Genomic DNA, 22,847 nt, shown 5'->3' with positions numbered 1-22,847 from the left:
GAACAACATTACTATCTACTATACCATGCTAGTAAGTAGTGAGTGGCCTATTGATCCTCATTATGGGGCACTAGAGTGGAACACAATCGACGGAAACTTCAAAACAGAGAGATACATAACCAGAATCTAATTTGTTAAATCGTCAACATTTAGCTCTTCCATTGCTCACTAGTTGCACATTTGCCAAAAAATACTGCTAGATGCTTTACTTCAGAGCATCCTTGCTTCCAAGTTCCAACAGATTTTGAGGTAGTAAATATTCTCTTTGGAGTTTGGATGTGTTGCTTTTCTCAACACTTGCAACAGACCATGCTAATTAATCCTGTAAATCCATATAATTTTGTGAAAGACTCTCGGCCCCCGCGTTGCTCCCGCAGGGGCGACTCGGGCGGCGCCAACCCTAGCCGCCACCGGCCTCCCTCCCCCTTCTCCTCTTCCTCGTCGCCACCGGAGGGGGTCGTCGGCAAGCCGCGCGGCCGCCGGGGAAGGTGGCGGCGAGGATCTGCCTGCTCCGTCGCGCGCGGGGGGCTCTGGAGCCGAGGCGGCGGCCTCGGGTGGTGGCGCGACACCGTTCTCAGCCAGCGGCGGCCACGGGTGCTGGCCGGCTGCCTTGGCCGCGCGGGCGGCAAGGTGGCGGCGGGTGGAGGCTGCTGGACGCCGGGCTGCGGGGGCCCCGTCCGGATCCGACGCCTTCGCCTCCAACACTCAGATCCCCTTTCAGATCCGGTCTTCGGTTGTCCCTGGCTGCAAGCGACGTGTTTGAAGTTGGGACGGGGGGCGGTGTAGTGCCCAGAGAAATCCAGGCCGACTTAGCCGGCCACGACGGCGACGACGTCCGCGGGCGCCGTCCCCTTCCTGTAGGCGCCGTTTTGGTACTTCCCTTCCTTTTGCCTTCCTCCCCTACTCGTTTCCTGGCGAAAGCCAAAATCCATCTGGATTGGGCGGCAGCGACGCCGTGGCGCCGTCTCCTTCATGAAGGTGCCGCCTTTGGTGAGTTTTGGGGCGATGGCGAGTCTGCTCCGTTGGTAGGCGTTCGGCGGCTGCGTGGTAGGAGTCTGAGGTGTTGGGGCTTCCTCCATTGCAGCTTTGTCATCAATAGTCTCGCGCCGTGCATTTGCTTCTCCTCGTGTGCAGTTCCTCTCAGTGCCAAGGTTCCCCCTTGTTGAGCCCGGCGCTGCAGGTTGGCGGTGCTCTGGTTTGGTCTTCCCGGTGGCAACGGTGGCGGTTATTCATCTTAGCTCTTGGGAGAGCGTTTGTATCTTCCGACGGATCGGCGCCTCATGCCAGGCGAGGGGGCAGGGAGCCCCTTTCGGAGATGGAGAAGGTTGTATCCGTTTTGGCCGCAGCCCATGGAGCTGACAACGTGTTTCTTCCAATCTGCTAGTTGTGTCTCCTCAAGGCCTTCCTGGTGTCACTGAGCGATGAATTGCGATCGATGGAGGCCTTCATTCTCTTCAAGCTGCTCCTGGGCTTTAGTGTTCTTCATCTTTGCTTGTAGGTGTGTGAAGCTAGCTAGCTGTTGCAGAGCACCATGTATCTCTTAGCTGTTTGTTGTTTTCTGCTCCTGTAAGTGGGTTGTTGCTGTAATCCTGGCCGGTTGATGGCTTTGTTAATTCAAAGCCGGGCTCGTTTTGAGCCTTCGTTCTAAAAAAAAGTGCTTAATCTCCTCTTCTTGCATGATTTTCTTAATTTTACTCGACTTGTGTCTCGTCATCAGCAAAGTTCTGCTCACATACCTCTGCAGAGAGAAAGGTGGCATCAGAAATTTAGTTCGCCAGAGGATGCTGCTTGAGAGCATGGTTACCACCAGAATTCAACAACGTTCATAACCATCTTGTATCAGCTTATAGATAACATAGGTAAAGTCAGAGAGAAAAGAACAATGCAATATCTTGGAGCTTAAGCATAGCTGACTTTTCTATGTTGATGCTTGTTCCATAAAATCAGCTAATGCTACAAAAACATATGTGTGCCAGTGTGTATGATGGTGCACCAAACGCTAGATGAGGTAATTGAGCTAGTTACCCGCATTTTCATTGAGGTTGTCTTCTCCCTTGTGAGCTCCCAGCTCCCTTCCATGGGACAATGGGGTCCTCCCAGGGATAGTCCGGATACCCGATTCCGGATCAGCTACCAAAGTTTCTGTCCCATCACCTCCTGTACTCATGTTGTAGCCACGTGGTATAAAATGCTGAATCCAGGGGCTTTCAGGCAGGCGCTGTTTTGGCCGGACTTGGGCGCAAGCATTCGTCCTCCTCTCAAATTTGAGTTTCCTCCACACTCCACCTTGGAGAACCTTGAACCCAACGGTACCTGAATCTTTCTTGTTGGCATCAAGACCGTGGTTGTAGAGCTGATCATTTTTTGTAGCAGAGAGGCTTGAAGGCCCCGGCTCCATTGCAAAAGCCAAGTGTCTGTAGAGTTGATCACGGACAAAAGAAGCTTCCAAGGATCTCGTGCCTCTCATCCGTCCAGCCCACCGACATCAAGTCTGTAATCTGGTTACCCTGTGAAAGAAAGAACAACCAAACATCACACGGAGCTGTCAATCATAGCAATGGAAACACAAAACTAGTGACCACTTACAAAATATAAAATGGGGAAGAAGAGCAGGTGACGGGTTAGTTGTTACCTGGGCAATGTCGACGACCGCCTTGACCGACGGATCGCGGTATACTTGACCCCTATGAACAGAAGGAATCGGTGAATGAATGGATCTGGGATTCGGCCTGGAGTTGGAGAGAAATAGTAGCGGTGCAACGGAAGGAAGCCGACAGAGGATGAATGAATGAGCCACACAGAGAATTTTTTTTCAAAACTATGACGTATTTCGTAGCAATTTCGGAAACTATAGCACATAATGAAAAAAATGCAAAACTATGACCCTGTCGGCCACGTGCAGGCCGAAAAGGTAGTTTTCGGCCAACTGATGGCCGAAGTAGGGTTTTCGGCCTTGCCATGGCCGAAAAGTGGTTGAGCTGGCCGAAATGGCTGTTTTCGGCTGCTGTTTGGCCCAAAAGGTCTTTTTGGTCAAATGTAGGCCGAAAAGTACTTTTTGGTCTACACTAGGCCGAGAAGTACTTTTTGGTCTAGTGTAGGCCGAAAAGTCCCTTGGGCCCACCTTTCCGTTATCTGTTGGGCAAGACTTTTGCATCCTCGAAGGGCAATAGTTCTGCATCGACGGATGGCAAAAGGACCACATCGTCGAAGGGCAAGACGGTTGCATCAACGAAGGGGTTGGCGGGAAAATACATTGGCCAACAGTTAACGGAAAAAGGTGGTCCAAGGGACTTTTCGGCCTAAACTTGACCAAAAAGTACTTTTCAGCCTACGATTGACCAACAAGTACTTTTCGGCCTACACTAGGCCAAAAAGTCCTTTTCGGCCAAAGGGTGGCCGAAAACACCCCTCTTCGGCCAGCTTTGCACCTTTTCGGCCAAGGCATGGCCCAAAACCCTATTTCGGCCTAGAGGTGGCCGAAAACACCCTTTTCGGCCAACAGGGTGCTAGACTTGATATTTCTCCAAAGCATGCTGTAGTTTCCGAATTTGCTTCAAATAACGTGATAGTTTTGAAAAAAAATCCCACACAGACGTATGTGATGCTATTTCTGCAGATATTAAGTGAGTGGAGTGAGGGCAAAAGCGACATCTAGCTACATGCATGGGCTTTTTTCTGGCGTGGCCGGGAAATATCTCCCGGGCACGCGCCCAGAGCCCAGATATTCTATTGGGTGGAGACCAGAGTGGAAGGAAGCTGCGTGTGCTTTATACCACTTTGACATTTGAGGTGAGGAGCTTTTCGTTGCACTGGGTTGCTTTTCATCCTGGACGGCCACGCAATGACATGCTAACTTCTCGGAGAAGTGCATCTCTGAACGCAGCGGCAGCTGCACGCAGGGCATCGACGGCGCGCGTGCCGTCGCGATCCGGATCAGCTAAGCGTGCTAGTTAGAGTATAGCCGAACGTTGGAAAGCAAACTGAAACGTATATGCGTATTCAAAGGACCAAACCTGACACCACAATCTGACACAAGCAGAAGCAGGGCACGCGCGCAGACGAAAGGACGAGAGGACGAGGGGACGCAACAGCATGTACCCGCACAACCCAGTTACGCTCCATTGGCAGGAGTGTTTTCAGTTAATGCATGTTGTACAGCAACGCAGTAGCATTTTTGCTAGGCCACGAACGCCCACGCTGCACATTTCGTCCATGCCCAGAGCGAGCTCACGGGCAACGCATACGTGGTACACACCAGAGGACGCGTCCCCTACATGCGTGCATGGTGCCCCCCCCCCCCCCCCCCCTCATGGTTCGTCTCTGGGACAGACCGGAACCCCGGCGTCCGTTTCTACAAGTGCCCGAACCAAGGATTTAGTCTGATTTTTGTACGCCCATACATCAGATGAACTAGTTTTTGTTGCTGTTTTTGTGTATTCTGCTCATCATTCAGCTTGAAAACTGGGGCAGGACGGAGGACTGTGTGTATTTTGCTGGAGCCGGGCCGCCGTGACATGAAGACTGCACGTCGCAGCGGAAGCACCGGCTGCTGTTCTTGCGGTTCCGCAAGACATGCGCCCGAGCTGTGCTCCCCACATGACATGCGCCCGAGCTGTACTCCTGGTCAAATCGCCGGGCCCGCGCGCCAAAAAGACAATGCCCCACACTGCATGATCTGTCCACTTTTTGGGACCTGTACCTGGGCCGAGCCCACTACGGGCGACTTGAGCGCTGTATTTGCTTGTATCGAGCCAGTATGTCCGCTTTACTGATTTTGACGTTTTCTTTTGCACGGATCCCCTCGCACAGCATGGCCGTCGATGCGCTGCGTGCATCTGCCGCTGCGTGCAGGACGGCCGCTCTCTATCTTCTCGGCCATTTTGTTGCATATGACAAAGACATAACATTAGAGTTGAAGTTTCTGGTTTCCTTCCTATGGTTTTGGAATTTCATAAATATGACTATTCCCTCCGTCTCAAAATAAGTGTCTCACATTCAATATAACTTTAGTACAAAGTTTTTTTGGGAAACTGTAGTATCAAGTTATACTCAAGTAAAGTTGTGCTAAAGTTGAGGCACTTATTTTAAAACGGAGAGAGTACTTGAAAAAAAAATCCTCAACACTTGCAAGTCCGGTACACTTTGTGCTAGCTTTCTCATGCGGTTACATGGATACACCATTTTTTTGCAGGTTGATATATGGGTCGACGTGTACGCATGTGCACCGGGGACTAAGGTAGGCTATGCGTCAACGCCTTGCGTCTTATGGTACTCCCTCCGGTCCTTTTTAGTTTGCATATAAGTTTTGTGCAAAATTCAAAGTATCATAGGAAAAAATATCAATATTGGCATATCATTGTATATAAGTACTTTGACCAAATATATAGAAAAAGAATATCAACACTCATGATGCCAAATCAATATTGTTAGATTCGTTATGAAATTTAGTTTCATGGTATATATATTTGGTATTGTAGATGTTGATATTTTTAAATATAAATTTGGTCAAAGTTTGCAATATTTGACTTGACAAAAATCTAATGCGCAGAGTAAAAAGGACCGGAGGGAGTACTGATGAGCACGAAAAAAGGGTGTGGTGTATATTTTTTCTGATGCAAATTAATGCATATCATTGCACATTAATATTTTTATTTGATACTCCCTCTGTTCACTATTATATGGCGTTTTGGATATTAGTATAGACTACATATGAATAGAAATAATTAGTGAACAAACACAATAAAACACAAATTTATACAATAGATTCAGAAAAAATACAACATCTTATAACAGTGAACAAAGGGAGTACTATAGAAAATAACCAATAGAAGAACAACCTAAATCACATTGATAATGAAGATTTAATGACCTTTAGCAAAGATTGTTTTCACAAATATCCATGGCTTAGTGTAACGCACTATCAACAGGAAGTCATTAAGACACATGTAGTCACATCTAGCTACGTGAGAAAAAGGGAAATTGCATCCGATACGATGCAGTTGTATTCCGGATCGACCTGCATCGAGGGAGATGCCGAAATGCCACCGCCGAACCTCCTTCCCCTGCCACTCTCTCCCGACGCCAGACCTGCACCGCATCACCCTCTCACACCGTGTTGGTCTCCGGTGGCTGCAACGGCTCGTGCTTCTCATGTTTAGCCTCTTCCGATGATGAAGTGGTCGGAGTGCCCCGCGGTTTCGCTTCCAACTAATCCTACGCCGTGCTCCAGTGCGTTGCTCCACTCATCCTTGGATGACTTTGTCACGCCGGCCGACCAAGTTCGTAGGAGGAAGATCAAGAGATTCAGAAAGGGAAAATTTGTGGTTACACCCAAATGCAATGCATCCACGATGAACAGTAAAATCATTATAAATATGACAAAAATGAAAACAATACTATGAAACTTCGCGTCATTGATTTTTTTTTGAAACAGGGCAAAAGATTTGCCTCATATATTAATAAAGAGGGGAATAGAGTTTTACAAGTGTCCATACAACACCGCATGACAATTACTCGCGTATTATGATTTCCCCAAGTTTCTTTGCACCTGCGGCCACCCATAGTTTCGCTTCCTTGAGGATGATGTTGAGGACGATCGAGGGCGGTGCACTTTTATGTCGAAAGATCCTGGCATTCCTTTCGTTCCAAATTGCCCAAGAGATAAGCATGGTGAAAGAGGCCATGGCCTTGCGTGATGGAATATCCATGCCGGTTCTTCTATCCCACCACTCTTCAACTGATCCCGCCAAGTGCCATGTGGATATATCAACATGTTCAAGGACAAGTTTTGCAACCAGCATGCTCCAGAGTCTGATGGTGTAACGACATTTGAAGAAGAGATGTGGCCCAGTCTCGGGCTCTCGTTTGCAAAGAGGGCATAAGCCACAATTTTCCCATCCACGCTTTGCAAGTCTGTCGGCAGTCCAAATTCTGTCCTGAAGGGCCAAGCAAGCAAAGAACTTGACCTTTGGTGGTGCCCAATTCTTCCATATCATGCGGTCCAAGGGGATATGACCAGGGCCAAGAATTGGGCTCTATAGGCTGAGGCCGCGGAGTAAACCCCATCATTTTTATGTTTCCACACAATCACATCATCTGTAAGCTCATCAAGATGGAAATCATGCACGAGCATCCAAAGCGTGAAGAATTCTCGGATGTGGTGGACGGTGACAATATCTGGGGGTTTTATCTTGAGGATCCATGCATTGTTCTTTAAGGCTTCCCTCACCTTCCACGTTTTCCTCGTCGAGGCCTCGTAAATAAGGGGAGCGATGTCTTTTGGTTTACGGCCAAGCAGACAAGGGGAGTTCCAAAAAGGCGTTCTCGCTCCGTTCCCCACATTGATGGCGGTGGAGGCGTAGAAGAACTCAAGGTCCTTCTCATCACAGGGGTTGCCCAGACCCACCCAGAGTTTGGATGGGTCTGTCCATTCATACCAAGGCCACCGTAGTCTCAGAGCACGCGCAAAATTTTCAGTGTTGAGGACACCCAGACCACCATATTCCAAGGGACGACATACTACCTCCCAATTGACCTTGCACTTGGCCCCAGTGATCTTGTCTGATGCGGACCGGAGAAACGCCCTCTCCATCTTATTGAGATTATGCAAAGTGCTTTGGGGGACGACCAAAGGGGTGATGGAGTAAATTGCTTGGGAGGTGATGACGGACTTGATGAGCGTTGTACGCCCTATGGTGGTGATATTTTGGCCCTCCCAAGGGGTCAATTTTCCTGCCGCCTTGTCCTCAAGATACTGGAAGTCCACCTTTTTTAGTTTTCAGACCGAGAGGGGTAGTCCCAAGTAAGTCATCAGAAAATTAGCTCTCTTTGCCGATAAACTTTGAAGGATGTGGTCCAGGTTTCGTTGACTTCATCGGATTGGCACAACGGAGCTCTTTTGAAAGTTTGTGTGAAGGCCCGTGGCATCACCAAAGCCCCTTGGGATGGATGCAAGGTTGTCGACGTCCCTCTTTATTGGTGCCACAAACACGGCCGCATCATCTGCATAGTTCTCACCATAGTGCCACGGCCACGTATCTTGTGGAGAAGGCCCTTCCGAGTTGCCAAATCAAGAAGCTGATGGAGAGGGTCAATCGCAATCATGAAACCACTAGTAGAAAACCATCCATTAGTCCCGGTTCGTAGGGGCCTTTAGTCCCGGTTCATGAATCGGGACTAATGGGTCGTTACTAATACCTCCACCCATTAGTCCCGGTTCAAACCAGAACCGGGACCAATGTGCCTCCACGTGGCCCTGTGCGCCCACCCCAGTCAGGGGGCCTTTGGTCCCGGTTGGTGGCTCCAACCGGGACCAAAAGTCAATTTTTTTTAAAAGTGGCTGCTTTAGGGGTTATTTTTAGGTTGTTATTATAGCTAGCTAATAGAGAGAAGTGTCCTCTCTTATATCTTCATCCTTGGTTTATCAACGCTGCTGCTATGTTCATTGCACCCCCGCAGATATAAAATGCTCATGCATGCTTGCATCATACATCATATATATATATATAATAACAAGTCCTACTAATCATGCATCATCATATACAACTTCTACTCGTTATTAATAATAAGTCATACGATCATCATCCTCATAGTCATCGAACCCAACCCTACATAATTGTTCTTAGCACATGATCATCAGTATCAGGTAGGATCTAAACACCCTTAAGGTAAAATAGCATAAAACAATATAGACCCTGACTCTCCATTATGAAGAATGGCGATCATCCTGTCTCCAATGTTTGCCCTTCGCTGAATGTTGCTTCCAAGAAGCTCCTTACGACTGTCCATACATTTTTTCCATTCTTTGATTATCATGTCTCCACTTCTTTTATAAACCCGGTATGGACAGTTGAGATTCGTAGGACGACCTGGGTGTATGTTCAAAACATGAAGGCTACCCCGTGTATACATCAGATGAGGCACACAATCATTTGGGATTATCTGTTGAAAAACATAGTAATAACTTCGTAGTTAGCAATGATATGATGTACTAGTTTTAGAAGTGTGCAAAAAGATGCACGAATGTTGTAATAGTAAAAAATCATACCAGGGTATCTCCATGGTAGTTACCGTAGTTCAACACGTGCACTAGTGGCACGTATTGACCATAATGTTGAGGAGTTCGATTGTAGACATTGTAATTCTCAAGATCAGTACAAAATCCGACCAGATGATTTTTCTCCTGATAAGTTAGTTCGGAGCCTTCGGTGTAGTAGGTTCTGTCTACCATCTTCCGCACATTCTTTGAAGAATGAAAATAAGCTGTCAATGGAGAATAAGTTGTCAACTATTTTCAAATAAACAATATAAATTACTTAATAACTATGTTAAGCTCACATGGGGGAAGAATTGGAGGTGTATCCACAAGGACGAAAATCGTAGGTCTCTCTTGCTCGATTGTAGGATCACCAAGATCCATGGTAACAAGCATACCCTCATCAAAACCATACATCTTGCAAAGTACTTCCCAATTTTTGCAACCAAAATGGGTTACACTCTGAGCATTGTACAACTTTACTTGAAAATCCACACCATGATGGGTACTTAGGATAATTTTTTTGGTTTCGAAACTTTCATGGTCTTCAAAACCCATCCTCTCCAAGACATAGCGTCTTGCAAAGCATGGGATAAGCTAGTCGAATTGGAAAAGATGAAAAATATTATCATGATTAAAATACTTGAAGTCATGAGTAATTACGATAAAAAACTATTATCGTCGGTTGCATACCGTATGAACATCGAAGGTCTTCTCGAGCTTAATGCTGAAGCGCCGATCTTCGTCCAGCACAATGAACCTGTCGCAGATACCTCGGTCGTCGTGGCACCAGTCGCACTCCCCCGGGCGGTTTTCGTCGTCCGATGAGTACGACATTTCCGGCCTATACGTTCATAATTCAAATATTAAACTAGATCATTATTATTAATCACGGATTGAGTATCGATGATCGATGTACGTAGCTCCTCCTTTTCATTCCTGAATGCATTATTAATTATATCAAATTGTCTAGCACACGGGAATGAAGGAGAAATTATCCAATATGAGCATTCAATAAGTAAAACCAAATCATAAAATAAGCAAAACCAAATCATAAAATAAAGTATAGTATTCAAATTAGCATGCATTCAATAATTATAAGCAAAAGTACATCATCTCTTGTTGTCCGTACATCGTCGAATATTATCACTAATACAACTAGAACCGTAGCTCCCGACGGGTATCGACGCGGGCGGTGGACACCCAAAGATAAGGAACCATCACAGGATCATAGCTCCAGTGAGATCCCTGAAGAACCTGCCAGGTATTGTCGAACCTCCCCTCCAATGCAACCATGTAGCGACGGACGTGCTGGTCCTCCTCGCTGACACGGCGACGTACCACCTCCGTGGTGTCCGGATGCCTCACCACCGTCACTGGCCCACGCGACCGCCACCAAACAAGGATCGGGTCAACAACGGGCTGCCTCCTCACTAACCTACGTCCCCCGGAAGGTAGCACCTCCCAATACCAACCCGGCGGAGCCCAGTCCCGAACATGGCCCTGATCAAGCAGGCCTCCACCGCCGAGTCGACGACGACGAGGATGCGGGATAGGCATCGCCGACATCGACACAGGAACTACTTCTATATATAGTTAAATAAAAGTAGTTTTATTAATAAAATCAACTATGTAGTTCAACTACTAAGCACTTACTATAAATAAATTAGTAGTACTTACTAAAAGCAAAGTACTTCTATATATAGTAAAATAATTAAAATTCTATGAACAAAATTAATTACACAATCTAAATAGCACCAAAAAAATCTATTAATAATAATATCACCAAACATGCATATTCAATAATAATATCACCAAAAAAATCTATTAACAGAAAAAAATCTAACATAATATGAACAAATTAATTACTACACATATCTAGTCTAACAAAAAAAATCTAATTAATCTAACAAAAAATCTAACATAATATGAACAAATTAATTATACTACACATGTAATCTAAAAAAAAATCTAATCTAACAAAAAAATCTATGAACTACATATCTAATTACTACACATCTAACCTAACAAAAAAATCTATGAACTACAAAAAGAATCTAAAAAAAATCTAACAAAAATAAAAAAAACGCTCACGTCGGCGTCGAGGCGGCGCGGTGCAGGGACGACGACGAGCTCGGGGCGGTGCGGGGCAGGGGCGACGAGGACAGCGGGCTCGGGGGCGGCGACGGGGACGGCGGGCTCGGGGCAGGGGCGACGGCTGGCGACGTCGGGGCGCGGCGGCGCGGGACGCGGGCGGCGATGACGGGGCGGCGCGGGACGCGGGCGGCGATGGGGGCGGCGACGACGGCGGGCTCGGGGCGGCGACGGGGACGGCGGGCTCGGGGCGGCGTGGGGCGGGCTCGGCGGCGACGGCGACGAGGAGCAGAGGCTCGGGGCAGGGGCGAGAAAGAGATGGGATTTGGCGAAAACTGCTAAGTCCAGTATATATAGCAAGAGCATTGGTCCCGGTTGGAGGCTCCAACCGGGACTAATGCACCCTTTAGTCCCGGTTGGAGCCACCAACCGGGACCAAAGGCCTCTTTTCAGCAGCCCAAAGGGCGGGAAACGAAGACCTTTGGTCCCGGTTGTTGGCACCAATCGGGACTAAAGGGGAGGCATTGGTACTGGTTGGTGCCACAAACCGGTACCAATGCACCCCTTTAGTTTCGGTTGGTGGTACCAACCGGGACTAAAGGCCATGTGCTGCCCGCGTCGCGGCACGAAAGTTTAGTCCCAACTCGCTAGCTGAGGGAGCTCGAGAGTGGTTTATAAGCACCAGTCCCGCTGCCCTCTCGAGGTCCTCTCAAATGCAGGCTTACGGGCCTAAACGCACTATATGTGCCTGTGGGCCTATTGGGCCTATTGCGGGCCTGAATCCTGGCCCATTGTTGGGTTTCTAGTCGTATGCAGGCCGTGGTAGCCGTTTAGGTGGCACTTTTTTTATTTTATTTATTTTATTTTAATTCTTCCTGCAGCTGTTTGTTTAGTCCCACCTCGCCAAGCGAGAGGCACTCGCAGCTGTTTATAAGCCCTGAGTGCAGAGACGATGACGAAGAGGCTCAATGCTCCTGCACGTTGGTTAGCTTCAAGCCTTGAGGAATACGGTAGACTGCATAGAGCTATGTGCAGTGCAGTTGACACTATTCCGAAAGCCTTGAAGCAAATTAATAAACATTGCGCCTTTTTTTTATTTTTAATGACTTATTACAACTGAGAAATAAAAAGAAAAATAATAACTGAAAAGAAAAAAAACTATATAGAAAACTACTCATAAATGAATTGAACCAAAAAATAGTTGTGATTAACTGTACTAAAAAATGAGCATAGATGCTTATTTGTAATGACTTATTACAACTCAGAAATAAAAAGAAAAAAATAAATATAGCAGAAAAGAAAAAAAAACTATATAAAAAGTTACTCAGAAATGAATTGAAGCAAAAAATAGTTGTGATTAACTGTACTAAAAAAGGAGCATAGATGCTTATTTGTAATGACTTATTACAACTCAAAAATAAAAAAAAAGAAAGTAGTTGTGATTAACTTTACTAAAATATGAGCGTAGATGCTTATTTTTAATGACTTATTACAATTCAAAAATAAATAGAAGAAAAAGTAGTTATGATTAACTTTTTACTAAAAAATGAGCATAGATGGTGGTCATCTCTTCAGTCAGAGGTGGTCGGCCTGAGGCTGGGTGTTCGGATCTCGGGATCCGTCATCTGGCACCAGCTGCAAGTCGGGGAGACGTAGTTGCCGGTGAAAACCGAGCTGACGGCGGGCGATGGCGGCGTTCCATGTTGTTACCATGATGAAGGCATCATCGTGTGACTACCGTTGACCCACTCGTATTGCTCCGGGGGAGCGGCTTCGTCTTAACGAGCATTGCGCCTCTTTTTTATTTTTAATGACTTATTACAACTCAGAAATAAAAAGAAAAAAAATAAATGTAGCAGAAAAGAAAAAAAACTATATAAAAAACCACTCAGAAATAAATAGAAGAAAAAATAATTTTGATTAACTTTACTAAAAAATAGCATAGATGCTTATTTCTAATGACTTATTACAACTCAGAAATAAAAACAAAAGAATAAATATAACAGAAAAGAAAAAAGAAACTATATAGAAAACTACTCAGAAATGAATAGAAGCAAAAAATAGTTGTGGTTAACTGTACTAAAAAAGGAGCATATATCCTTATTTTTAATGGCTTATTACAACTCAGAAATAAAAAGAAAAAAATAAATATAGCAGAAAAGAAAAAAAAATAAAAAACTATTCAGAAATGAGCATAGATGCACTTATAGAGGAAAATTAACTTAAATTCATAACGAATTTCAAACGAAATCCGTATGAATTTTAGGCGAATTTCCCTATATAAGGGCATCTATTTTCATTTTCAGATGAGCTCAATATGGCAGAGAGGGAGGGGCTTATAAACAGGTCCGATTCCCCTTCGGTTGGCGAGGTGGGACTAAACTCTGGCCGCAACAAGGACCAACCATTTGGTCCCGGTTCGTCCCACCAACCGGGACCAATGGTGGTGGGCCAGGAGCGGGGCGTATTGGTCCCGGTTCGTCCCACGAACCGGGACCAATAGGTCCAGCCGAACCGGGACCAATGGCCCACGTGGCCCGGCCGGCCCCCGGGGCTCAAGAACCGGGTCCAATGCCCCCATTGGTCCCGGTTCTGGATTGAACCGGAACTAATGGGCTGGACCGGCCTGGACCATTGCCCCTTTTTCTACTAGTGAACAAAGGGGAAAGGGAGTCCCCTTGCTGGAATCCGCAACCGTGGGTAATAGGTGGGCCGGCCACCCCATTAAGGAGGATGCGCGAAGATGACGTGCATAGAAGGGCGGTTATCCAGTTTCGTACCTTGCTCGGGAAACCTCTCCTTTGAAGGAGATCAATGATATACTCCCACCTAACTGAGTCAAATGCCTTGCGAATGTCGAGCTTGAGGAGGAGGGCGGGGGTCTTGCATTTGTGAAGTCGGAGTGCTAAGTTGCGGACGCACATAAAATTGTCGTGAATACTTCTCCTTTTAATGAAGGCACTCTGGGCATTGGAGACTAGGGTGTTCATGTGAGGGGCCAGCCTCATGGAAATCACCTTCGCCAAGATCTTGGAGATCGCATGGATAAGGCTAATAGGTCTATAGTCGGCGATTCCCTCCGCCCCATCTTTCTTTGGAAGTAGTACCACATTCACAGAGTTGAGCCAATGAAGGTTTGCGGTGTGCAGGGAGTCAAAACAGTTCATGACTCGCATAATATCATGCTTGATGACCTCCCAACATTTCTTGAAGAACATTCCAGTGTATCCATCTGGGCCAGGTGCCTTATCACTTGGCATTTCATTGATCGCGTTCCAGACCTCCTCCATGGTGATGGTGGCGTCAAGATCATGCAGGTCATGTGGCTCAATATTGAGCTCGGCCCAGTTGAAATCTCTTATGCTACTGTCGCCCTTTCCCAAAATATTGGAGAAGTGATCATGAATGATTTTCTCTTTTTCCTCATGCTCGGTCACCCATCCGTGTGCATGCTTGATCCTGTGGATATAGTTCTTTCTCCTCCTAGCATTGATGCGGCGATGAAAAAAATTGTGTCCGCATCCCCCTCTCTTAAGTTGCCAATCCTAGAACATTGCTTTTTCCTGGATCTCTCAATGACCACCGAGCTGATGAGCCTTCTTTTTAGCTTAGCCTGTAGGTCGATCTCGGCAGCAGATAGGAGATGCTCTTCTTGGGCGGTCTCGAGTCGTAGAATCACGAGGAGAGCAGCATGGAGCTGAACATTTGCTTTGGAGAAAAGCCTTTTACTCCATCCAGGTAGGCGGGTTGCTGTTCTTTTTAGCTTTTGAAACAAGACATGATAGGGCTCCGTGTGATCCACCCTCTCATTCCACTCTTCAAGGACCCCCTCGTGGAAGCCGGGCTTAGATGTCCAGAAATTCTCAAACTTGAAGCTCCTAGGCCTCCTAGGCAGTGGCGTAGCTAGGGGGTGGCCAGGGTGGTCCATGGACCATCCTGGAATTTCCCCATAGCTTCTATATAGTATGGTAAAAAGATATTTCTTTTAAAAATAAACAAACTTATGTAAATATTTCTATTGATGGACCACCCTGGCTTATTGGGCTGGCTACGCCACTGCCTAGGCCCCTTGTCGCCGGCAAGCAAAAGTGGACAATGGTCGGAGAGCGAGGTCGATAGGGCATGGAGCACATGTGTGTTGAATGTGATGTCCCATTCAGCGTTGCAGAAGAACGAGTCAAGTTTGCACAGAGTTGGGTTTTCTCTCTCGTTGCTCCAAGTCAACCTCCTATTTTGGAGGTGAATCTCCTTAAGTTCACAGACTTGCAAGGCGTTGCGGAAGCGAGTAATCCTACTCTGGTTCACGTTCCTCTTGTTTTTATCTCTAGCCCGATATATTTGATTAAGCACCCTACGGCGAGCCAAGACATGCCTGCTAGGGGCTTCTGAGAGGTAAGCTCGGCAAAAAAATCATCCTTTAAAGACGAGGAGGTGGGTCCGTAGACAGTGGTAATCTTGAAGCACACCTCGGATGCACGAATGCGGACCATTGCGGATAGGCAGTAGGCGGTGGTGATTATATCGGTGAGCTCAAGCAAGTGGTCATCCCGGAGGAGTAGGATGCCACCCCTAGTCCCCTCTGCCGGCCTCTGTGCAAAATTGCGAAGCCGGTTGCCTCCAAGAAAAGCTGCCGTGAATTGGTTAATATTGGCCAATTTTGTCTCTTGCAAACAAACAATATGGCACGACGATGCGGCGATTGATGCACTCACAGTAGCTCGACAGTGAGGGCAATTGAGCCCACGAACATTCCAACTAAGTGTATTGATAGCTTGTTCTAACATCTGGAAACCAAATTACCCCAAGGACATGGCTGAAGGCCTGACATCAACAAGGGAAATTTTGTTCTGATACATCTCCAGGCCCTGGAGCAAAGTGTGGGCAATAAACATCTGATACATGGCCATTGGCCAAACTTGCGTACTAGCAGACCCCTAACAACCGGTCCTAATCCCCTAGAGCTTTTGCAAATTTGCACTAACATGATAACCAGGTGACCCTCACTGAACATGGTGCAAAAGCCATGCGTCCTAGGCTTCCTGCGCAGCCTCCAGGTCCAGTGCATTGCCTCCACCATGCACCAAGAGGGCCTCCTCCACAGCAGCGACCTAGGGATCGTCAAGCTTGAACATATCATGCATGGCTGCAATTACTTCTGGTGGTAGCTGCTCCTTGAACCTCGCTGTGAAGGCGTTTAGCATGTCCACAGTGACATCTTCACCATTCTTTGTGATGCCAAGTCCACGACACACCATGGCTTCAGCCGCTTTTGCCACCGGAGTGGCCTTAATTAGGACGTCCAGCAGCCTGGAGGCGAGCAGTGGTCCTTTGCAGAACGAACCCACTGGTGCGGGGCTGCGGGCTATGGTGACTCCAGCCATGGTCTTGCGGCGCGTCGATGGCTTCTTGGGGGTGGTGAGACAGGCGAGGGCTTCTCCGCGAAGAGCGGCGCCAGGTCAGGGTCAGCAACCACCACCACCCTGCTACGTGCCGGGGAAGGGGTGCGGCGCAGAGCCCGCTGGAGGCCAACACTAGAGTTGGGGAGCGTTCGAAGCCCGGCGGCATTGCCGGTGAAGCAAGGGGCAGCAGCAGCACTGTAGGGGAGCAGAGCTCCATCAAAGCCCGGCTCGGGGTACTGCTGATGGCAGTGGAACGCGCGCGCCTTGAAGCATCACGCTTGGACCTCGGTAAAGGCGGGAGCACTGTCGTTGGCGACAGAGGCGGGGACGCAGGCGGCGTTAGGCTCGCCTGAGAGCGACGACGAGCTGCACGAGGAGAGCGCTCCCCGGCAGTGCTGCGCCCCCTGGCCGGAGCCAAGGCCGTCTGCAGCTCGAGCTGGTCCGAGGCCGGGTTGGGCAGGGACAAGGACAACGCTAGGGGTGCAGCAGGCGCATCCTCGAGTCTGCGCACCAAATCCGAAGAGGAGGAGCCGGAGCCCCGGGAGAGCGCAGACGGCGCAACCACCGCGGCATGACGTCTGTTGCCGTGGCCGCCCCTCCGACCGCGGTCGTCGCGCCGATGCTCCTGGTCTCGAGGCTGCCGCTGCTGGCGGTGGTTGCGAGACAGACTGCGCCTGATGCGTGCGCCCCACCCATTCCTGTTGCTGGAGTTGTCGCGGCCACGCCCCCGACGGCGCTCATCTTCGTCGTCGCTATCCCGCCTGGCCGGGCGCGGCGCTGGGCGGGTCATGCGCTCCCTGGGGTCCCTGGGCGCGGACTCGCCGTCAACGATGTGGCGCCGCCAGTCGTAGGCTCGTAGCCCTGGGACACCACCCTTGAGCCAACCGTCTGCTCGTGGATGGCAAGGTGAAGGAGCGCCCTGTGCTGTAGGCTGTAGCCCACGACGGCCGTAGATCGGCTCGCCACCATTGCGCGCCGGCAGGGTGATCCAGTTCACCCTGGGGATCTTGCCGGGGCAGGTTGCTCACGCCCACAGGCCAAGCACCTCCGTCTCGGTCTGCTGGATGGTGAGGCAGGCTCGATGTAGTCGAGGGAGCAGTTGGTGCCAATTGCCGTGGCCGCCGGCTCGAGGTCCCAGGCCTGCAGCGGCAGCCCCTCGAGGCAGAGGCGGACATGGTGAGGCATGTCGACATGCTCCGCGTGAGCCTCGATCCACCATGGCCGGAGCTTGATGAAGGTGTCGCGGTAGGGCAGCCCAGGCCGCGCGAGGCGGCATCCAAGCAGTGATGACGGTGGGAGAACTTGATGAGGAACGCCTCAGGGTGTTGGCGGACGACGTTGACATCAGGGCGCAGACATCCGATGCCGTTGACCACCGCGGCAGCGATGTCGTCCGGGGAAGCGGGAGACCATTGCGTCATTGATTATGAGCATAAAAAAAAAATTAGGTGCTTGCAAAGTTTGGTGCGCAAATAACATCAAATGAGCTCCATTCATACCAGATTGAGCTTGAACTAACATTGCTGGGCCATGCCCGCGTCTAGGGTATGGACGAGACCATCTGCCAGTTCGACGTCGCCCGCTCCGTCGAACGGCGAGGCCATGCTGGTCGAGACGGAGCCTGCAGGTACGCCTTTGTCGTCCGATGTATGCATGGGGGAAGTGGGCGGGACGTCTACGATGGTGGCGATGGCTGCGCCAGCTGCTCGCCGTCGGCTCCTCGTCAAACCATGGCTGCTGGACGATCTTCTACCATCCTCCCCTCGGCGAGTCTCAGTTGTCTACTATATTTGGCAGTTCAACATGCGGCACAGCCGCACAGTACGTCCGGCTACATGGTGACCGCGGCAAGATTACATCGAGGAGGCTCTCCGGGCATTCATACTTTGGCTGCTTCGGACGATGAATCTCCATCGTCTATTCGGGCACTTGTGGAATCATTCACACGTGTTGGGTAATATCAGCTCGCAGCGTTCGTTTGTTGCCGTAGTCACCAACTCTCCTCCGCCTCCACTGTCGATGTCGGCTACACCGCTGGGAACTGCCCAGGGCTCCAGCTCCAGTCAGCCCCTCCTCCAACCCCCGTAGCTTACGTAGGGTCATCCATGCCAGAGGAAGGAGCTCGCATTTCGTGCTTGGAGTTTACTGATAATTCTTTTTACGTATGTCTAGCATTGCCCGCAGTTTACCGGCCGTTGATGTGGAAAACAAGACAGCCATTGTGTACAATGGTATTGTACAACATTTTAAGTTGGAAAATGGATGTAGCGCAGCTTGGTAGTGTGTTTGTTTTGAGTACAATATGTCACAGGAAATCCTCACTTTTCCAAGACAGAAGAGAAGCAAGCAACAAATTGATGAATTGACCGGGGCCTGCACAAACGGTGGAGAATGTGGTTTAATTCGGTACAACACAAAAACCTTACCAGCACCATGTATGCGGCACCAGAGTTCTTCCTCGCCGTGGCTAGTGCCTTCTATACCGGGATTTTTGATTTTTTGCCACAACTTTCTTTGGGCTTTGACAATTTGCCACCCTTTAGATTGTAATTGATCCGTTGCCACCTGTTACATTGAACTTTGCTATTTTGCCCTCTGTCAGGTGGGTCCTGCGACAAATGTCCAACATACCCCTTTCCCTGGATTGACCACGAACTGGGAGGTCTCGATCTCTGGTCGTTCCCCTTCCTCTCGCCCGCAAGAACTCACGAAGACGGCAGCGACGACGACTTGCACTTGGTGGTCCTCCACGCCGGCGGCCGGATCCAGACCAGGAAGGTGTTTCTCTCTCTCTCTCTCTCTCTCTCTCTCTCTCTCTCTCTCTCTCTCTCTCTCTCTCTCTCTCTCTCTCTCTCTCTCTCTCGCCCCCTCCCTCCTGTCCCCTAGGGTTACGCGACTCGGGCCCGGGCTTGGCCGCCGGCCGCCGAGTGCACTGCTCCCGCTACTGCTTGTGCTGCCGCCGCGGGGGCTGCTTGAGCCGCTGCTTGTGCGCCGCTGCTGCTGCTTGTAAGATCTTGCCCGGCGGGGAGCAGCAAGGGCCGGCGAGGAGCAGCAGGAAGGTGCAGGAGAGAGTGCATCACGAGTTCATCCCTCCCCTGTATTATGTTTGGGTCAAACAATGTACAAGGGCATACTAGTCCTCTATTTTGTACACTTATGTTGTCTATTATTTCCAAAGTTTGTTTTTGTGTTGAAAAGTGGCAAAAGATCAAAGTCCAAACAAAAAAGTATCATCAGATCAATTACAAAGTAAAGGGTGGCAAATTACCAAAGTCCAAAGAAAATGGTGGCAAATAATCAAATCCCTCTTCTATACCTGCCTCACCCGATGCCATCTCTCCTGCTTTGTTGCTGATGCGGGCTCTGCCAGGATTGGGGGTCGCAAGCGGGTCATCGATGCTGCCCACGACTACACCACCATTCATGGGCGCAAGAGCCGAGGTGCAGTTCTCTCTGTCGTTTTCCTCCCGTCGCCCTCATTTACTCCACCACTCAATCGCACCAGGGTTGAGGCCCCTGCCGTCGTCACCCCTTCTCCATTGAGGCACAATGAACGCTACCTCGTCAGTGTTAATGGTGCAACAACCACTGTTGAGGACTCAATGAGTATAGTCTTGCGTAGGACGACATCCCGCAACTTCGACTTTGAATGTAATCCCTTAAAGAAATCTTTTTTGTCTTTCGATAATTCTAGAGTTGCTTCAAATATTTACGGCCTCAGAGTTTCGTTAGGGGCTTAGTGACTCGGACGTGGAATTTTTTGTTATGACCATTAAAATTTTGGAGTTCGACCGACTTACGATTGCTCCAAAGTTGTTGACTATTTCAGACCCTCTCGTGTCAGATGAGGAGCATATTGATGTCGAAGATGATGGAAAGCTTCTCTCCCATCTGGTTAATGACATGACTAAAAGTAGACTTGGATGATATTGTACATGATACCATGTTATGTGAACTGATCGCGTTGTTAAGAAAAACCAGTCCACTTCAACAAAGAAAAGAGGGCGCCCATCTTAGAGGGTGAAGGTTTCTAAAATCAAATAATGGTTCATCATGAGAGTCTTGTTTTGAAATAGCAGAGGTCTTCCAGATTTGGCTAAGTACAAACACATTGCTGATTGTGTAAGGGATCACAGATTATACTTTGTGGGCATAACTGAGTCGGGTAAACGTGATTTTCAGATACGTGATCTAGACCACTTTTCATGTGGCTATGGTTATGTATGGAATGTTTTAACCACGTCTGAGAAGTCTGGTGGAATTTTGCTTGGCATCTACTCGACATCCTTAGAACTTTTGTCTACGTCAAAGGGTGAAATATCACATTAGGGTTCACCTTCAAAACATGTCTAACAACTTCCTATGGATCTTGATAGTTGTGTATGGCACCGCTCAAGAGGAGTTTAAGTTTTCTTTTCTTAAGGAACTTGTTAATACCAATCGGGTGATGGCTCCATTTTATGTAGGGTTTTACGAGGCTATTTTGCTTGGTTTAACCCCGGGTTTCACCGATATTTGCTGCTTCACTAACCAATATTCATCGACAATAGACATATCTCATTTGCTTGCTTGACTTTCAGGTATAAAGACTCTGCAAAATATTTGGAGCCATATATTTGGATGATTGAGGATGAAATGGACCAATTTTCCTTTGACGAGGATTGGATCTGATCTCAATAGAAGATAAGACGACATGCGGTGCGTACCAATGGTCATACAGGGCACCCCTGGCCTTCCCGTCATCTACATACAACTTCTGTAATTGGAGACACAACAAAGTAACACTGGAGGCATAACCACTGAATGGAGCAGAAGAAGAGATATCGAGAAGAGAATAACTTCACTTAGATCTTTCAGGTTCCTCTGCAGCATGATCTCCGTCTGGGATCCAAATCCTGCATTGGCCCGATTTCCCTTGCGCCGTTGACCGTTAGCGATTGTGTGTAAACAACTGCTATGACGCTCTCCCTCCCCCTGGCGCATGGGTCCTGCCAGCACTCAAGTGTCGTTGCAACCGAGAGCATTGTTGAGGAAATCATTAATTGGTAGTTGCTCTATTGGTTGGTGAGTAATGGATTAATAGACTAATCAACATGTTAATCAATAAGTTAGTTTATCGACTACTCGGTGACCCTACAAGTAAGGATTAATCGGCTGAATTTTTGAACAAGTCCGAGAGAGACGACAATTGTAGAGTTGATCATGGACGGAAGAAGCTTCCATGGAGCTTATATATATCGTGTGCCTCTCATCGGTCCAGCCCGCCGACGTCAAGTCTTTAATTGATTGCCATGCGACAGAAAGAACAACATGACACTAATCAGTTTATTAATTTCCAGGGTGTAGGAAACTTGCTAATTAACAACGTGAAGTAAAGCAGGGATAAAAAGTTCATGTTCACAGGCACACTTTGTTCATGTTTTTTTTTTGCGAGACGAGTACCTTTTTTCTTGGCATAGATTTATATGCAGGCACATCAAAAAGCAGGAGCATATGATTTTTATTAAAAGAAAAGATAGATCTGTTTTCGAAGAACGATTCAGACAAACCACAATTGTTAATCATATGAGTTCCCTAATCATATTTCTTCATTTTATTTTCCTGTTATCAACATAATATTGGACTTAAATAAAAAAGCAGTGGTAAGCAACAATAGATGAGTTGAATATATATTTGGTAACAATCGAATATCACACAGAGTTGTGAATCATAACAAATGGAAACATTGAAGTGATGACAGAAAATAAAATGGAGAACAAATACAGGTGGCGGGTGCTAAGCCAACTAGGGTTCAATCCTAGAGTTGACATTGATGCTCAAATTATTTCTGTATTTATTTCAGGCTTCTGGCAATGTTCGTTGAGTGGGAGGAGACGTTTCCATCGACTGCGAGGCGTTGACTTCGTAAAATCTCAAGATGCTATACCCGCTGAGTCACTCGGAGATGCTTATAGGGGTAGGGGATGTGTGCTTGCGTTCATAGGGATGAGTGTATGTGAGCGACTTTGATTGTGCTGTGTTAAAAATGATCAAGGTGTACTTGAGCCAAGCGGGAGTGGGAAAGAAACTAGTTATGCCTTGTTTGGTTTGCAGTATATATAGGAATAAAAAATACAAAAGTAAAATAACATGTATCTCAATTCCTATAAAAAAGATACCATTTGATATGTTACAACTGTTACGATGATTGGCGAACTTACCCGTCCATCCACCTTAATCGAACGGTGGAAATAGAAGTTACGGCGAGTTACAAAATAAGAATTACAAGAAATTACATATAACGATGGGACCGGTACACGTTTTTGATGGGACCAGTTATT

General features: G+C 47.9%; 1 pseudogene; it reads right to left on the bottom strand.

Moving 5' to 3' along the window:
- Positions 1-1,644: 1,644 nt before the first annotated feature.
- LOC123090312 (uncharacterized) lies at positions 1,645-14,418 on the bottom strand (annotated as a pseudogene).
- Positions 14,419-22,847: the final 8,429 nt, after the last annotated feature.

The sequence above is a fragment of the Triticum aestivum genome, chromosome 4B (assembly GCF_018294505.1).
Source record: "Triticum aestivum cultivar Chinese Spring chromosome 4B, IWGSC CS RefSeq v2.1, whole genome shotgun sequence".
Classification (NCBI taxonomy): Eukaryota; Viridiplantae; Streptophyta; class Magnoliopsida; order Poales; family Poaceae; genus Triticum; species Triticum aestivum.
Note: the sequence above shows the minus strand (reverse complement) of the source record. Positions and strands in the feature narration are given on the sequence as shown.